The sequence below is a fragment of the Vespa velutina genome, chromosome 24 (genome assembly GCF_912470025.1).
Source record: "Vespa velutina chromosome 24, iVesVel2.1, whole genome shotgun sequence".
Classification (NCBI taxonomy): Eukaryota; Metazoa; Arthropoda; class Insecta; order Hymenoptera; family Vespidae; genus Vespa; species Vespa velutina.
In genome coordinates this window covers 15,344-34,037 of record NC_062211.1, presented here as the reverse complement: position 1 = coordinate 34,037, position 18,694 = coordinate 15,344, and the positions used below count along the sequence as shown (strand labels likewise).

At 29.8% G+C, this 18,694-nt stretch overlaps 1 pseudogene; it reads left to right on the top strand.

Annotated features, from left to right (window-relative positions):
• The first annotated feature begins 583 nt into the window (after window positions 1–583).
• Window positions 584–1,711, top strand: LOC124956888 (annotated as a pseudogene).
• Window positions 1,712–18,694: the final 16,983 nt, after the last annotated feature.

The window sequence follows — 18,694 nt, the reverse complement described above, 5'->3', positions numbered from 1 at the left end:
TTAATTTTATTATAAATAATTTTACTTTATGTTAAAATCAATTATTATAAATCTTTGATAAATAATATTTATGATTAATAATATTATCCATCTTAATATTCTTTATTTTACACCAAAATTTATCTATTATCCAATCAATAATTCTATTAATTATATTTACAATCAGATCTTGCCTTTTTCTTAGAATATTTTATATTTTTTCACTATATTCATTTTTAATTTTTTTATTAATTATTGGAGGATTAATAATTTTATTCATAATATTTCTCAGACTTATTTCTAATCAATATATAACTTCAAAATGAAAAACTTTTTTATTTTTTCTAATATTAATTATATCTATCAATATCCTTTTCTTAAATATCTTCAATAACTAATTTCAGTTTAAATTCAAATTTAATCAATTTATCAATTAAGTATATATTATTCAATCATTCATTTATAAACTTAAATCAATTAATAGAATTCCCTTTTAATATTTATATTATTATTTTAATATTTTTTCTCTTAATTAATCTTATTCTAATTACAAAAATTTGTCTCATTAATACTAACCCCTTAGGAATAATTAAAAAATTATTTAATGAATAAATCCTTTATTTATAAAAATTCTTTATTAAAAATTACTATAAATTCTCTTATTAATTTACCTACCCGTATTAATATTAATTATTGATGAAATTTAGGATCTTTGTTTGGACTATCCTTATTAATTCAATTAATTTCTGGAATTTTTCTATCTATACATTATTGCCCTTCAACTGATATAACTTTTTACAGAGTAATCGTAATTATACAAGACATAAACTATGGATGAATTATACGAATTCTTCATAGTACTGGAGCTTCAATTTTTTTTTATTTGTTTATATATACATATTGGACGAGGGATCTACTATCAATCTTTTAATCTTACAAAAACATGGATTATTGGAGTAATAATTTTTCTTTTAACAGTAATAACTGCTTTTTTAGGATATATTCTACCTTGAGATCAAATATCCTTTTGAGGAGCAACAGTCATTACAAATCTTCTTTCATTACAATTCCATATATTGGACAAACTCTAGTAGAATGAATTTGAGGAGGATTTGCTGTAGATTTTTCAACACTTAATCGATTTTACTCCTTTCGTTTTATCATACCATTTATTATTCTATTTATAGTAATTATTCATCTAATATTTCTTCATGAAAGAGGTTCTTTAAATCCTTTAGAGATTAATAGCAAAATCTATAAAATTTTCTTTCATAAAAATTTCTCATTGAAAGATTTAATTACTTTTATTATTCTAATAATTACACTTTTTTCATTTATATTTCAATATCCATTTTTATTAAGAGATCCAGATAATTTTATTAAAGCAAATCCAATAATTACTCCAATCCACATTAAACCTGAATGATACTTCTTATTTGCTTATGTCATTCTACGCGGAATTACTAATAAATTAGGTGGAGTAATTGTCTTACTATTAGCAATTTTAATTCTATTAATTCTACCCTTAATTAATTCACCAAAAAAATTTAATCTTAAATTCAATCCTCTTTATTAAATCAATTTTTGAATACTTTTCTCAACATTTTATATATTAACTTGACTAGGAGGTCAAGAAATAGAAACACCTTTTATTGAACTTACACAATTCTATTCAATTTTATATTTTTTAATTTTTATTAATATAAATTGATTAAATAAAATTTGATTTATACTATTAATTAAATAAATATTTTTAGTTAATAAGCAAATAAATGCATATATTTTGAAAATATAATTATAGAAATTAAAATTTTCTATTAACTTTATTTATTATATATAAATTTTTAATAACTTATTTAATTAAATTCTAAAGTTAATGCACTAATTCTGCCAATATAATAATTATATTTATATAAAAATATTTCATCTTCTCTAAATTAAATTAATTTTCTAATAATTTAATTTAAAATTTATTTTTTATTTAATAAATAAATTTTACTTTTATTAAATTATTTAATATATTAAATAATACTACCCCTGTGTGAACATGTTAAATAATTTAATGTATAACTTCATATTTTAAATAATTTATTCAAATTTATTATTTTAATAATTATATTATAAATCTTATTTTCATTAATAATTTCAATAAATTTTAATAATAATTTTATATCTAACTTTAATATAATTTAAAATCTTTTTTATATTAATATATCAAATATAAATAATATTTTAAAATAAATACTAAAAATAAATTTAATATAATTATTCTTAAAATATAGTATCAACAAAAATATATTAAATTATCATATCGCAATCGAAGTAAACACCCTCGAATCCAAATTATTAAAATTATAAATATTAAAATTAAAAAAATTCTCTTTAAATTTAATATCCTATAACCAAAAAATATAATTATAAATAAGATCCCTAAAATTACAATTATTATATATTCACCTAAAAAAATTAATGTAAATCTCACCTTTATATATTCAATATTAAATCCAGAAACTAATTCTTACTCTCCCTCAATAAAATCAAAAGGCGTTCGATTTAACTCAGCCACTATACTTACAAATAATATAATAAAAACTATAAAATTTACCTATCAAAATTTAAAAATTTCTTCCTGAAATTTAAAAAAATCAATTAACTTAAATTTTTCTACATAAAAAAATATAACAAAAAAAAATCGAAAATATAGAAACTTCATAGGATAAAGACTGAGCAACAGATCGAACTCCTCCTAAAATTGAATATACTGAATTTGATGATCAACCTCTTATTATAATAATATAAATTCCTAATCTTAAACAACTTATTATATATAATATAAATAAATTTATAGAAAATAAATTTTCATTAAAAGGTAAACCAATCATTAACATTAAAACTATAAAAAATCCAACTATTGATCTTAAATAATAAAATAAATAATTCAATTTATATAATTTAATATTTTCCTTAACAAATAATTTAATTGCATCACTAAACGATTGAAAAATATCTAAAAATAAAACCTTATTAGGACCTTTACGATCCTGAATATATCCTAATAATTTACGCTTTAATAATACAAAAAATGCAACTCCTACTAAAATACCAATTATTATTAATATTAACCTTATAAAAATAAAAAATATATCTTTTACAAAAATTTATTTTAATTAAATATTAATTTAAATTTTTTCTTCTCTCTCTCTCTCTCTCTCATAATTAAATTTATTATCTATTATAAAAATTTATTCTAATTATACAAATTTTAATTGTTATAAACTTAATAAATCAATCAACTTCAATATATTAATTTCATATTTATTTATATTTATAATCTCTCCTTATCTAAATTTAACAATTTATTAAAATCTTATAAATAATTTATTTAATTTTATTCCTTAAAATTAATTTTATAACTAATCTTATAATAAAATATTTAATATTTTAAGTCCTTTCGTACAATAAAATATACTTCTTTTATAGATAAAAATCGATTTGGCTTACACCGATCTGAACTCAAATCATGTATGATTTTAATAGTCGAACAGACTAAAAATATAAATTTCTCCACTTAATTTTTATCATAATTCAACATCGAAGTCGCAAACAATTGTATCAATATGAACTCTCCAAAATTATAACGCCGTTATCCCTAAGGTAATTTATTCTAATAATTCTAATAATAATCAAACAATTCAAATTCATTTATGTTTAAATTTTATTAAAGTTATATTAATTTATTTATCCTCCTCATAAAATATATCTATTAATTAAATCTTCTATAAAATATCAATTCTAAAAAACAAATTTTATTAAATTCTATAGAGTCTTATCGTCTTATAAATATATAAAAGCATTTTAACTTTTAATTTAAATTCAATATTATTATATTGAGACAATTTATATTTCATCCACTCTTTTATTCCAGTTTTCAATTAAAAAACAAATGATTTTGCTGCCTTTGTACAGTCAGTATACTGCAACCTTTTAATAATTAATCAATGGGCAGAATAAATCTATTATTATTATCTAATAAGCCATATTTTTGATAAACAGGTGAATATATTTTTATTAAAAAAATAAAGTTTTCGTCAGAATCCTTAATATAACTTCAAACTAATATATTAATCTTATATTAACCTATAAATTTACTAATTTAATAATTATATCAATTATTTTTATTATTAAATAATTTTTTTCTATAAAAATAAAAATTATAAATTTTAAATCTTTTATTATCCTCTTATTATAAATTATAACATTAAACAAAAATTCAAATTTTATGAATATTTTTATTATTTAATATAAAATTTTAATTAATTTTATATTTCTAGTTTATCCCAAAATATTTAATTTATAAACTTATATATCTAAAAATAATTTTTTTTATATAATTTATAAATCTGAATTATATTCAATTCTAAAAAATTAGATATATTTAAAATTGTTTAACATTTCATTTCTATTTGAAAATAATTAATAATATTTCTACATTAACTAAAATTTTTAAATAAATCTATTAAATTCGAGAAATATTTTAATTTAAATATTTTAATTAATCAACCCTTATACAAAAGATACAATTTATTAAATTTACTTTCTTATTTTTTTCAAAAAATGATTTTCATTACTATCAACAATATTAATCTTATTTATTTTTATTTTATACTTTAACTGTTAATTTTAACATTCTTTTATTTAAAAATAATTAATTAAAACTTTATTAATTTATTTATATAATATTTTATAATTATTTTTACTTATTTTATTAAATGTTTATCTATTTAATAAAATTATATAAAATTTTAATTAGTATTTCTATTATTCTATTTATTGTAAATAAATTATTTTTTATAAACTAAAATCTCTATAATATACACATATGTATAATACATATTTATCAATAGGTACGTTCCGATACTTAAACTTACGACTTATTCCATTTTATTGAAAGTGATGGACAATTTGTACATATTTAATCTATTATTCAATTTAATAAATTTATTAAATTTACTTTTAAATCCATTTTCATAAAAAGATTAAATTTTTTAATCAAATAATTAAATTAATTGTAACTCATATTAATCTTAATTAAACCATATTTTGACTTGAATTATTTTACTTTATTAAATTTTATAAATTATATCCTCTCTAACTTAATTAAATATTAAAACCAGCAATACATAAATTTTAAATTAAGTTTATCTTATCGTAGATCATCAATTACTACACAGTTATTATTGTTATTATTGTTATTATTGTTATTATTGTTATTATTATTATTATTATTATTATTATTGTTATTATTGTTATTATTATTATTATTATTATTATTATTATTATTGTTGTTATTGTTATTATTGTTATTATTATTGTTATTATTATTGTTTTTGTTATTGTTATTATTATTATTATTATTATTATTATTATTACTATTATTATTATTATTGTTATTATTATTATTATTATTGTTATTATTATTATTGTTATTATTATTGTTATTATTATTATTATTACTATTATTGTTATTATTATTGTTATTATTATTATTATTGTTATTATTGTTATTATTATTATTATTATTATTATTATTGTTATTATTATTGTATTACTATTATTATTATTATTATTATTGTTATTATTATTGTTATTATTATTATTATTATTGTTATTATTATTATTATTATTATTATTATTATTATTATTATTATTATTATTATTATTGTTATTATTGTTATTATTATTATTATTATTATTATTATTATTATTATTATTATTATTATTATTATTATTATTATTGTTATTATTATTATTATTATTATTGTTGTTATTATTATTATTATTATTATTATTGTTCATAATTGATGAACATTTTACTGAAACAATCTGAACTATTACTCCTATAATAAATCTATTTAATTGCTATCACCTCATTAAAAATTTTATATATAAGAGAAGAATTCTTTTCACCAACTTTAACTGTTAATGCTATTAGCCATCAATGATACTGAAGTTATGAACTATCTGATTATAAAAACATTAACTTTGATTCTTATATACTTCCTTTTAAAAAAAATAATTCATCTCAATTTTGACTTTTAGATGTTGATAATCGATTAATTCTTCCTTTTAATATACCCATTCGTATCCTTACAATATCTACAGATGTAATTCACTCATGAATCATTCCAGCCTTTGGAATTAAAATTCATGTCACACCGGGACGTATAAATCAAACATTTATTGACATAATTCGTCTAGGAATCTTTTTTAGTCAATGTTTTGAAATTTATGGTATAAATCATAGATTCATATCAATTATCATTGAATCAATTTCCTTAAATTCTTTTATTAATTGAATTAATAATATGTAAATTAAATAAATTATATAATCCTTAAGACACTTTAAAGAAGTAAAAGTCTCTTAAACTCTTAATGGTTATAAATAATTAACCCTTAATGATAATTTCAATTTTTCTACTAATTTAATTATTATTCTTATTTAAATTGATTTATTAAAATTAAATTAACTCAAATTTATTATAAATTAATAAACTCATTTTTATATTTTTTAATTATATTCTATTCTTAACTATTTAAAAGATTAATTAATTTATAACATTTAAATGTCATTTAAAAATTATTAACTTTATTAATATTTTTTTATTCCTCAATTAAGACCTTTAAAATAATTCTATTTTTATTTTTTTACTATCATTATTTTATTAATTCTATTTAATTTATATTAATTTATATTAATACTAATTAAAATAAATTATTTTTTTTAAATAAAATAAATAAAAGAATATTAATAAAAAAAAATATCAATTAAAATGAAAAATTTAACTTAATTTAAATGATAAGAAATTTATTTTCTATTTTTGATCCATACTCTTCACCCAATTAATCATTAAATTAATTAAGATTATTTATCCCCATTTTATTTTTCCCTAATCAATTATATTTAATAACCTAAAATATTTATATTTTGATTCTCTATGAAGGAATTCTTATTAAAAGAATTTAATAATTAAAAAAAAATAATTTTACTAATATTATTATTCTTTTTTCTATGTTTACAATAATTTTAATTATAAATTTTATCGGACTATTCCTTTATTTTTAGATCTTCAAGACATTTATCAATTATTTTACCTTTATCATTAACAATTTGATTAAGAATTATATTATTTTACTGATTAAAAATAACAAACTTATCATTTGCCCATTTAGTTCCACTTAATATACCCTCATCTTTAATAACATTTATAGTTTTAATTGAAACAATTAGAAACTTAATCCGACCTATAACATTAGCTATTCCGACTTATAATATTAGGTATATTTATCAGCTAAAATAATTACAGGCCATCTTCTTTTATGTCTTTTAGGATCAACAGGACCTTCAATAAATATAAAATTAGACCATTAATTTTTACACAAATTATTTTATTTATTTTTTAATTAGGTGTATCAATTATTCAATCTTATGTATTTATAATTTTATATCTCTTTACTCAAATGAATTATAAATAAAAATGAACAAATCAAATCACCCTTATCACATAGTTATAATTAGACTATGACCTTTAATTTCATCTATTAATATTATACTTTTTTTAATTAGTTTAATTAAATGATTTTACTTTTTAAATATTAACTTAATAATTTTATCCACTATTACTCTAACATTATCTTTAATTCAATGATGACGAGATATTGTGCGAGAAAGAACATTTCAAGGAATACATACATTTAATATCTTAACAAATCTAAAAATAAGAATAATCCTTTTTATTACATCAGAAATTTTTTTTTTATTTCTTTATTCGGAGCATATTTCCATTCTTCCCTATTCCCAAGAATTAAAATTAGTATACTAATTTTAATAGTATACTAAGTTTAATAGTATATATATTTTAGTAGTATATCAAAAAATATTATTATATTCAATCCATATGATGTCCCTCTATTAAACTCAATTATTTTAATTACATTTGAAATAACAATTACTTGATTCATAATTCTATAATTAATAAAAAATTAAATATAGTAATTATAACACTTTTTTACATAATTTGTCTAAGATTCACATTTTCTTTATGTCAATTTGTTGAATATAAAAGAGCTTCATTTACTATTGCTGATTCAGTTTTTTGGATCAATTTTTTTTCTAACTATAAGATTCTACGGAATCCATGTTTTTATTGGAACAATCTTTCTTTTTGTATGTTATTACGTATAATTAATAAACATTTTTCTAAAATTCATCACTTTGAATATGAAGCAGTTATGTGATACTGATACTTTGTAAATATTGTATGATTATTTGTTTATACATGATTATACTGATGATCATTTTACTTACATAGTATATTAATTATATTTAATTTCCAATTTAAAAAATTATTAATTTAATAATAATATAAGTAATATTATTCATTATTATATCTTTTATTCCTTTTTTCTTACATCTCTTTTAATTTCTATTAATATAGTTCTATCATTTAAAATCTATCAAGACCGAGAAAAACCTTCCTCATATGAATATGGATTTAATCCTCTTACCTCACCACACTTACCTTTCTCTATTCAATTTTACTTAATTGCTAGTTATCGAATATTCTTTAGATGTGATGTACTTACGACCAACTACGCGCGGTGATACGGGCCGATCATCAATTGAACATTGCTGATTTTTGAATACGGCACATTAAGTAGATGCATGATGCAAATTGATTAAGACGAAATAAAACATGGTAGCTAAGTACAAACTGTTAATACCAATTAAAGAGATAACTTGATATTGTAGTTTTAAGCCTACAGTATTTTTAAAGGAAAAGTATTACGGATGAAAAAGAAGAGAAAAATTTAATGCGAGCTATATTCCTTTTCAAAATTTCTTAGAATATATAATAAAATTAGAAAATGTCGGACGTACTTGGTTATTTTAGCATAATACAATATCATACCGAATGAAAAATTAAACAAATTGACATGTAAGTTAACATGTTAATATATAAGTTAACAAGTTAAAGATTATGAATTTTTCTTTTGTGATATAAAAGAGCTTGTTTGGAATACTTATTTTCAAACATATCTTGTAGGGAAAAGAAAAGTATCTTAAAGAACCTCTTCGAAATATTTCCATAAGCTCATATAAAATGACGATTTTGTTGAGAAACTGTAAACTCAATTTGAGCAAAAATAAGTTCCCGCCCATTTTATAGTCAAGGCCAGCTTCGGCCATCTTGATCGATGTATCGATCCAATGTATCGATTCCTGTCGATTTGAATAAACACTTCTTGTCTTACAGGAGAAAAAAACACAGAACGATACAGATTTGTTTAATTAATATCCCATGTGCATAATCCTGTTCCATTAGGTAATAGGCCCAGATGACGTGAAAATTAAATAAACAGAACATAAAGAAAAACGTCGCGCGAAGGACAGCGTCAATATTTTTTACTTTTATGTTATCATGTTCTGTGTGTTGAGACTAGAACACAAGGCGTGGGTGATCTAACCTCAAAGGGCGATTTCATACCGTGTGGGTGATCTAACCTCAAAAAGGACGATTTCTTGTTTGTGCCGCGTAATGTGTGAGATACGTGTGAAAAGAAAGGAGAATTTTATTATTCTCATGGAATGATTCATTATTCGCTGTGAAAAAGGAGGAACTTCGTTACCGTCAAGAATGTCGAGCTCAAATCAAGCAACGCAACTAGTCAAGAAGCTGAAAGGAAGAGAAAATTTCCTAACATGGAAATTTGCGATGCAAGCGTGGTTGGAACACGACGACCTGTGGGGGTGCGTACTGGGAACTGAAGAAACGGAACGTAGCTGATGAAAAAGGGACAACAAAGGCTAAGTCAAAGCTCATCTTATCAATAGACCCTATAAACTATGCACACATTCAGGAGTGTGCCACCGCAAAAGAGGTATGGGAAAAATTACAAATTACTTTCGAAGACTCAGGATTGACGCGGAAGGTCAGCCTCTTGAGGACCTTAGTAACTACACAACTACAAAAATGCAAAGATGTTGAAGAATATGTAAACATTATAACAACAACTGTTCATAAACTTAATGGCGTAGGGTTCAAGGTACCAGACGAGTGAGTAGGAACGCTCCTTCTGGCATGACTACCAGACGAATACTGCCCCATGATTATGGGTCTGGAAAATTTTGGGACAGCGATATCCGCAGACTCGATAAAGACAAAGTTGCTACAAGACGTCAAGGGAACAAAAAGCGTAAAGGGCGCGAGCAGCGACACAGCATTCTACACAGGCGGGGCGAAAGCGAAGTCGAAGGCAGTACGGTGCTTTCGGTCCAAACGCACAGGATACTTTGCGAGTAAATGTAAAGTAAAGTTAACCGAACAACAAAATACAAGCGAACAAAATGAAAAGAAGACAGTGCTAAAACGTATTGGGCTTTCCTATCGTCAACGGGAACGAACGGTGGAAACTGTTATGTCGACTCGTGTGCGTTAAACTATATTTCGGCGGTGGATGAGGGACTGAGAAACCAGATGAAATGCTCAGTAGCGGAAGTTACTATGGCGAACAAACAAGGTATGTCAGCAAGGTCGATCGGGGACATGAGCCTGAAGGTTCCAACGAGTAACGGCGTACAAGAGATTACAGCGCGCAACGTGCTCCATGTACCAGAAAGCTCAGTTAACCTGCTGTCAGTAAGTCAAATGGTTAAAAAGGGTTTATCTGTACTTTTTTCTCCAAAAATCCACGAGATTCATGACGAAGAGGGAAACAACCTAGGCACGATGTCGCTAGAAGGTGGAATATACAAGCTCGACGTCGTAGCGGACAGGGCCTTCTTTGCGGCAGAGCGACCGACGGCAGAACTCTGGCACAGGAGACTTGGCCATCTTCATTATTGAGGCGTATCAAGACTTAGTAATGATACGGCGACAGGAATAAAGCTGAGTAATATTGAAGAGAAGCCTTGCATTCCATGCATCAAGGGTAAGATTGCAAAGAAACCGTTTCCAAAGGAAGGGAAACATGCGAAAGAAATACTCAAAGTAATCCATTCAGATTTATGTGGACCTATGGAGAGTGCATCCATTGGAGGGGTGAGGTATTTCATAACTTTGATCGATGATTTCAGTCGTAAAGTGTTCGTCTATTTTTTAACAGAAAAAGGCCAAGCCAGAGACGTCATCGTGGATTTCAAAACGTTTGTGGAAAAACAGACCACAAAAGAGATCAAATCCATGACAACAGAGGTGAGTTCGTGAATCGAAAACTTGAGGAGATTCTGAAGAAATCTGGAATTAGACACCAACGAACCGTCCCATATTCGCCAGAGCAAAACGGTTTGGCAGAAAGGATGAACCGTACTATCGTCGAAAGAGCGAAGAGTATGCTCTTCGATGCTGAATTACCGAAGGAATACTGGGGAGAGGTGGTAGCAACGGTTGTTTACCTAATCAATAGATCTCCGGCCAGCGGAATTGGCGGGAAAACTCCAGAAGAAATGTGGACCGGACAAATACCGGATTTAAGGAATTTGAAGATTTTTGGGTGCAAAGCAATGGCACAGGTCCCAAAGGAACAGCGCCAAAAATGGGATTCGAAGGCGGAAGAACTTGTCTTCGTAGGCTACGACGACGGCACTAAAGGGTATCGACTAATCGATTCGAACACGCACAAAATCTACAAACGAAGAAACGTGGCGTTCCTAGAAGAAAAGAAAGAATTGGAACCAAAACAAGAAAAGGATTTTGGTCAAACCAGAGAGCTCATCGAGATACCGCTCGGCGAAGAGACTGTCGAAGACGAATAAGATGAACTCGGAGAGGAACCAGACGACAACGAGTCAGCGCAAAGCTTATCGCGGGACACCGAAGACATTGTACGGGGAGATTCAGACTATGAATATACTATCGATGAAAGTGAAGACATATCAACAGGCGACGAATCCGCACAGCTTGATGACTTCCACGATGCTGAACAGAACGAGGCAGGTGGAGCGCTACCAAGCCGATCAACACGAACTCGCAAATCTGTTAACATGAACGATATTGTGACCTACATGGCAGCCGGGGGGAATACCGAGGATCCACAGACGGTGCAGGAAGCACTGAGCGGTCGAGACAACCTGTGGAAGAAAGCTATGGAGGAGAAAAGAAAATCGCTTCTGGGATGCCAACAGACTTACCTGCAAACAGAAAAGCTCTTGAGACGAAATGGGTGTTCAAGATCAAGCAAGACTCGTCCGGGAAGGTTGAAAGACACAAAGCTCGACTCGTCGTGAAAGGTTGAAAGACATAAAGCTCGACTCGTCGTGAAAGGTTGTAGTCAAAAAGAAAGAATAGATTTCCAAGAAACCTATTCACCGGTGATCAGGTATGCTTCTGTGAGATTCCTATGCGCCCTAGCTGTAAAGTACGGTTTGAAGATGGACCAGATGGACGTTACTACTGCTTACTTGCATGGAGAATTAGAAGAGGAGATTTACGTTAGACCGCCAAAAGAACTCATCGAAGCGAACGAAGAAAAGAAGATGACTGATCTCGGCGAGGCACGACACCTCTTGGGTATCCGTATCACAAGGAACGAGGAAATGGGCGAACTATACATCGACCAGGAGACTTACATTCGAGGGATGTTGGAAAAATTCGGAATCGCAGACTGCAAACCTGTGTCGGCGCCATTCGATCCAAACCAAGAATTAACCAAGGAAGACCAGCTAATGTTTGATGCAGAGGCGAGTGAAATAAGAAAAATTCTATATAGAGAAGCTATAGGTAGCCTACTCTATGCCAGTCAAGGAATAAGGCCGGATATCGCATACGCGGTAGGCCTAGTTAGCCGATTCTGTCAAGACCTAAGGAGATTATATTGGACAGCGATGAAACGAATATTTAGGTACCTGAAGGGAACTCTCTCCACGAAACTAGTCTTCAAAATTAAAGCTAATCGAAAAATTGAAGGCTACAGCGACTCTAACTGGGCGAACGACGCCGACAATCGATTACTGGAAGCATCTTCCTCTTCCAAGGAAGACCTATATCCTGGCAAAGCAAGAAACAACGCACAGTAGCGTTATTGACAATGGAGGCCAAGTACATGGCGCTATCTTCAACGGCACAAGAAGCATTATGGTTACGTGCAATAGCCAAAGAGCTGGACCCCGACGTTGTTTTACCAAGAGTCACAATTTTCTGTGATAATAAAGGAGCTATAAATCTGGCAAAAAATGCTGGATATCGTCCAAGGACGAAGCACATAGACATTAGGCACCACTTCCTTCGAGAATGTGTCGAAAAGAAGGAAATCAGCGTAAAATTCATCCCAACCGAGGAAATAGCTGCAGATGTCTTAACTAAAGGGTTATTTGGACCCATGCTGTAAAACTTTAAATTCTTCAAATGGGGCTGAAAGATTTTTAAATGAATCGATTTTTTTTTTTATATATTTTTGTCATTTTTGTTTATGTGGGAGTGTTGAGAAACTGTAAACTCAATTTGAACAAAAATAAGTTCCCGCTCCTTTTATAGTCAAGGCCAGCTTCGGCCATCTTGATCGATTATTATTGCTATTATTGCTATTATTGTTGTGATATTTATTATCTTGATTAATGTTATTATTGTTATGGTTGCGATTATTGTTATTTTTGTATTATTATGAATATTGTTGTTAATGTGAATATTGTTATTATTGTTACTATTTTCATTATTCTTATTATTGTTATTATTGTGATTATTATTATTATAGTTAATATTGTTATTATTGTTATCAATGTTATTATTGTCATTATTGTTATTATTTTTATTATAGTGATTATTTTTATAATTGTTATTATTGTTGATATTAGGCCCTTGCAACAGTCAATTAAAAAGGATGAGGGTACTGCAGGATAACCTCAATAAGAGCAGAACGGCTCACCAACTTCTAACCCAGCTCTGCTCTGAGAAAAAAGCTAATACTGTTCTTATCAGTGAACAGTACCAGGACAGGGCTGGAGCAGAATGGTAAGCCGACGAATTGAGCACCGCGGCCATCTGGATCCCACATTCCCGACAGATACATGTGTTGGATCAAGGATCTGGACGCGCTTACGTTTGGGTGAGACACAACTCGGTGACTTATGTCAGCGTATATCTCACTCCGAACGACTGGATAGACGACTTCCAGACCAAACTGGACGATCTGGAAGACGCACTGCGGGAAATGCAAGGGGATCTCATTGTGGCTGAAGATCTCAACGCAAAAGCTCATGAATGGTGGGAGGCTAGGCTGGACTCCAGAGGAAGACGAATCACGGAGGTGGTGTCGAGACTGAAGCTAGCAGTACTCAATACATGCTCGACGTCAATCTTCCGAAAGCCTGGCTTTAGAGAGACGATCCCGGACGTCTCTCTAGCAAATGAACACTTTGTGGCAAGAATCGCAGGCTGGCGGGTGATCGAAGATTACACCGGGAGCGATCATAGTACATCCTATTCGACGTACACGATAGGAGGCCAGCTGTGACAAGTGCAGCGCGCCCCTCCCTGTGGAACATCGCAAAAATGTATCAAGAGAGGCTGTCTTCAGCCATAGATGAAGGTTGGAGATCCCATCAAATTGCACCCGAGAGTCTATCGCCAACTGCACAAGCCAAGATGATGACCGCAGCAACTATGCCGCTCATTCAAAAGGCTTACGCGATAGCGGTGCCAAAGAAGAGCACGAAACGGCAGAGGCGTCCTGCCTACTGGTGGACGAACGAGATCGCAGATCTTCGCAAGAAGTGCTTAAGGCTTAGACGCGATCTCGACGCTGTCCCCTTGGCCGCAGAGTATCAAGCAGCCAAAAAATTACTGAAGAGGACCATTAAGGTCAACCAACGACGGTGTTGAAAGGAGCTGAAAATAGATATCGACCAGAATCCGTGGGGATTAGGGTAACAGATCGTCAGTCACAAGTTGGTGACATACACTCAAGGAATCCCTCAGGACGCGAGGACCCTGGAGAACATCGTACATACCCAATTCCCCTTACAGCCGAAAAGAGAAATTGGCCCGGATGCGTCTGGCAGCCCCGAAGCGCCACAGTTTACGGAGGGGCAGCTATTCAGAACCGCATCTTACATGCGGAACAAGAAAGCTCCAGGACGAGACGGCCTTCCAGTGGAAGTAATGAAAGCTGTCACGCAGAGTCACCCTGAGCTCTTGCTAAACATGTATAACATGTGCCTCAGGGAGGGCATCTTCTCCGCCCCGTGGAAGAAAGTGAGACTTGTGCTTATAAACGTCATACAGACTTATTTGTATGCTCGATACGGCTGGCAAGCTCTTGGAGAAGCTGCTTAGGCCACGGATGCACGCGGCCGTGAGAGCAGCGGGCGATCTTGTTGCCCGCCAGTATGGATTTCGATCCGGCCTCTCCACCATCCACGCAGTCCAGTTGATTGTCACGGCCGCTAAAATGACGGAGCGCGGGAATCATTTATCTCGCGCTTTGTGCCTGCTGGCCACCTTAGACGTGAGAAATGCCTTCAACTCCGTCAGGTGGGACTTGGCAATGGAAACGCTCGAACGTAATTTCAGTATCCCGGAGTACTTACTCCGAATACTCGGGGACTACCTGAACGAGCGCTTCCTAGAATACAATACAGGTGATGGTCAGAGAAGCATGGAGTTGACATCGGGGGCAGCCCAGGGCTCCATACTGGGATCGGATATCTGGAATATCTTCTACGATGGTATCCTACGTATGGCAGTCCTTGAGGGCGCTTTCATGGTGGGGTATGCAGATGACATTGCAGCTATCATAACTGCAAGAGACACGGAGGAGGCACAGTTGCTGCTCAACCAGGTCATGCACAGAGTCATTTCCTGAATGGAAGACCACGGGCTATCCCTAGCAGCTCAGAAGACTGAGATCGTGCTACTTACGAAGAAGCGCATCAACACAGAAGCGCAGCTTCTCTGTAGGAGACGCAACAGTCCAAACTAAGTTGGCTGTCAAATACTTAAGAGTAATGCTCGACAGCAAGCTCAATTTTGAAGAGTATATAATTAGGGCAGCTGACAAGGCGGTAAAAGTAGTAGCCTCGCTTGGCACACTCATGGCCAACGCAACAGTCCCCGACCGTACATGAGGCGACTACTGATACGCGCCGCCGAAGTAGTGATGTATGGCTGGAAGTCTGGGCCGAGGCGCTGCGACACGAGAAATATCGCAAGCGCATAGCCGCGGTACAGAGGAGAGACGCTCTCCGAATCGCGTGCTCCTACCGCACGATTTCTGAGCGGTGCTAGTGGTCCCGGGGGTAATCCCTATCGATCTACTAGCCCAGGAGAGATAATTCGTCCACCAACAGAAGCCCGTTCTGGCAAAGGAGGAGGCATCAAGGATTGCCAGGTCTAGCAGCATCGAGGCCTGGCAAAGCAGATGGGAACAGGAGCCTAGGGACAGATGGACTGCCCAACTTATCAGTCGACTAGACAACTGGTTAAACCAAGAGGTGGAAGAGGTCGATTTCTACCTAACCCAATTCTTGACAAGGCATGGCCTGTTCTGCTCCTACTTCGCAAAAATGAGGAAGGTAGCAGACGGCAACTGCCCCTATGGGGCTCGACCAACAACGACATCCACCACACGTTCTTCAGATGTGGAGCGCCGAACGACTCGCCTTGGAGCAGGACCTCGGAGACATCTCACCAGACAATGTTGTCGAAAAAATGCTCCGAGATTAGGAGGAATGGAATAAGGTGGCCTGGTACGTCAGCGCCATCTTGCGCAGAAAAAAGAAGGAGATGAGCGGCCCATAAACGCGCCCCTAACGTTGTTCCAGGCTCCTGCCCCGCAGAGCCGAAGGGAGAGTACCATAAAGCGACCTGATGCTGTGGCGCCATCCCGAAGTAATGCCCCATGGCGTTGCCGGAATGGTTTCACTATGCTACTAGGACGGGTATGAGTTTAGTCGGTAGTGCCTATTCCAAAGGTGAGCCCGACACTTCAGGGACTTTTGGGGGACCCAAATGGTGAAGGATTCCTCTGGCGGGCGGGGTTTCTGGGTTAGTATGTAAAAATTGACATTCTCAAACCATCAAAAAAAAAAAAATTATAGTTATAATCTCTAATATTGTTACTATAATTACTATTGCGAATATTGTTATTATTGTAATTAATGCAATTATTGTGATTATTGTTATTATTGTTTTTATTGTAATTATTTTTATTATTGAGATTATTGTTATTAATGTTATTATTTTCGTTATTGTTATTGTTGTTATTGTGATTATTGTTATTATTGTTTTTATTGGATTATTGTCATTATTGTTATTATTGTTATTATTGTTATTATTATTATTATTGTTTTTATTGCATTATTGTTATTATTGTTATTATTGTTATTATTGTTATTGTTGTGATTGTTTTTATTGTTGTTATGTTTTTTATTATTTTTCTTATCTTTACTATTAATATTATTATTATTATTATATATCTTATTATTAGCTTTATTACATTCGTTACTTCATCGTTATTATTATTATTATTATTATATTATTATATTTATTTTATTATTACTATCGTTATTGCTAATATTATTATTATTATCGTTATTGTTATTATCGGTCATAATCATTTTAGGATTATCCTTATTATATTTATTATTATTATTATCGTTATTATAAACAGTGTAACTATTATTTTCATTAATATAATCGTTATTATTATTATGATTGTTATTATTTTCGGTATTATTATTATTATTATTATTATTATTATTATTATTGTTATTGTTATTGTTATTGTTATTGTTATTGTTATTGTTATTGTTATTGTTGTTATTATTGTTATTGTTATCGTTATTGTTATTGTTATTGTTATTGTTGTTATTATTGTTATTGTTATTGTTATTGTTATTGTTATTGTTATTATTATTATTATTATTATTATGTTCTTTGTCGATATAATTATAGATATTAATATTTTTATTATAATTAACCTTATTATTAGTATCTTTGTTATAATTATTATTATTATTTCTTTATTATTATTATCTTTATTATAAAGATAAATAAAAAGCATATAAAGCGGTGCATCTCCGGAAAACCGTGATCGGAAATGCAGTGCTAAGCATAGAGGAGAGAGTAATGACCTTCGGGTGCTGGCAGAAGTCCTAGGAATACTACCCGAGAGAACGGTGGACCGCGAGATTGATCAATGTCGTGAAGCTTTGAATGGAAAGGCGGCATGGTGGGATCAACTATTAATTGACCCATTTCCTGAGTGAGGACGGATATTTCCGAGCCTAGCTATATAAGATGTATCTTTTAACCTAAAAAATTGGTAATATATTATCGATTAATATTTTTATTCTCTTCTATATATTATAAACTATACAATATTACAAATCTAGAAATTATTAAAACTAAACTAAAAAGTATTGTAGATACTCAATTTATATAAAAAATAAATTCTATATTCATAGAATTAATCCTTATAAATATCCACTCTATTAATAATCTTATTTTTATTAATAAAAAAGTCATAGATAAAACTTATAAATCCTAAATTCAAAAAAAAAGAATATTTATTACTAATACAATTTAAAATATTTTATACTATGTCTTTGGACCCACACTCTAATATTTAAAAAAATTAAACTATTTAAATCGAAATTTAAATTTTTATACTAAACTTAATTATTCCTTGCACCTTGCCTTTCCCCCTTCCCTTCCTTTATTAT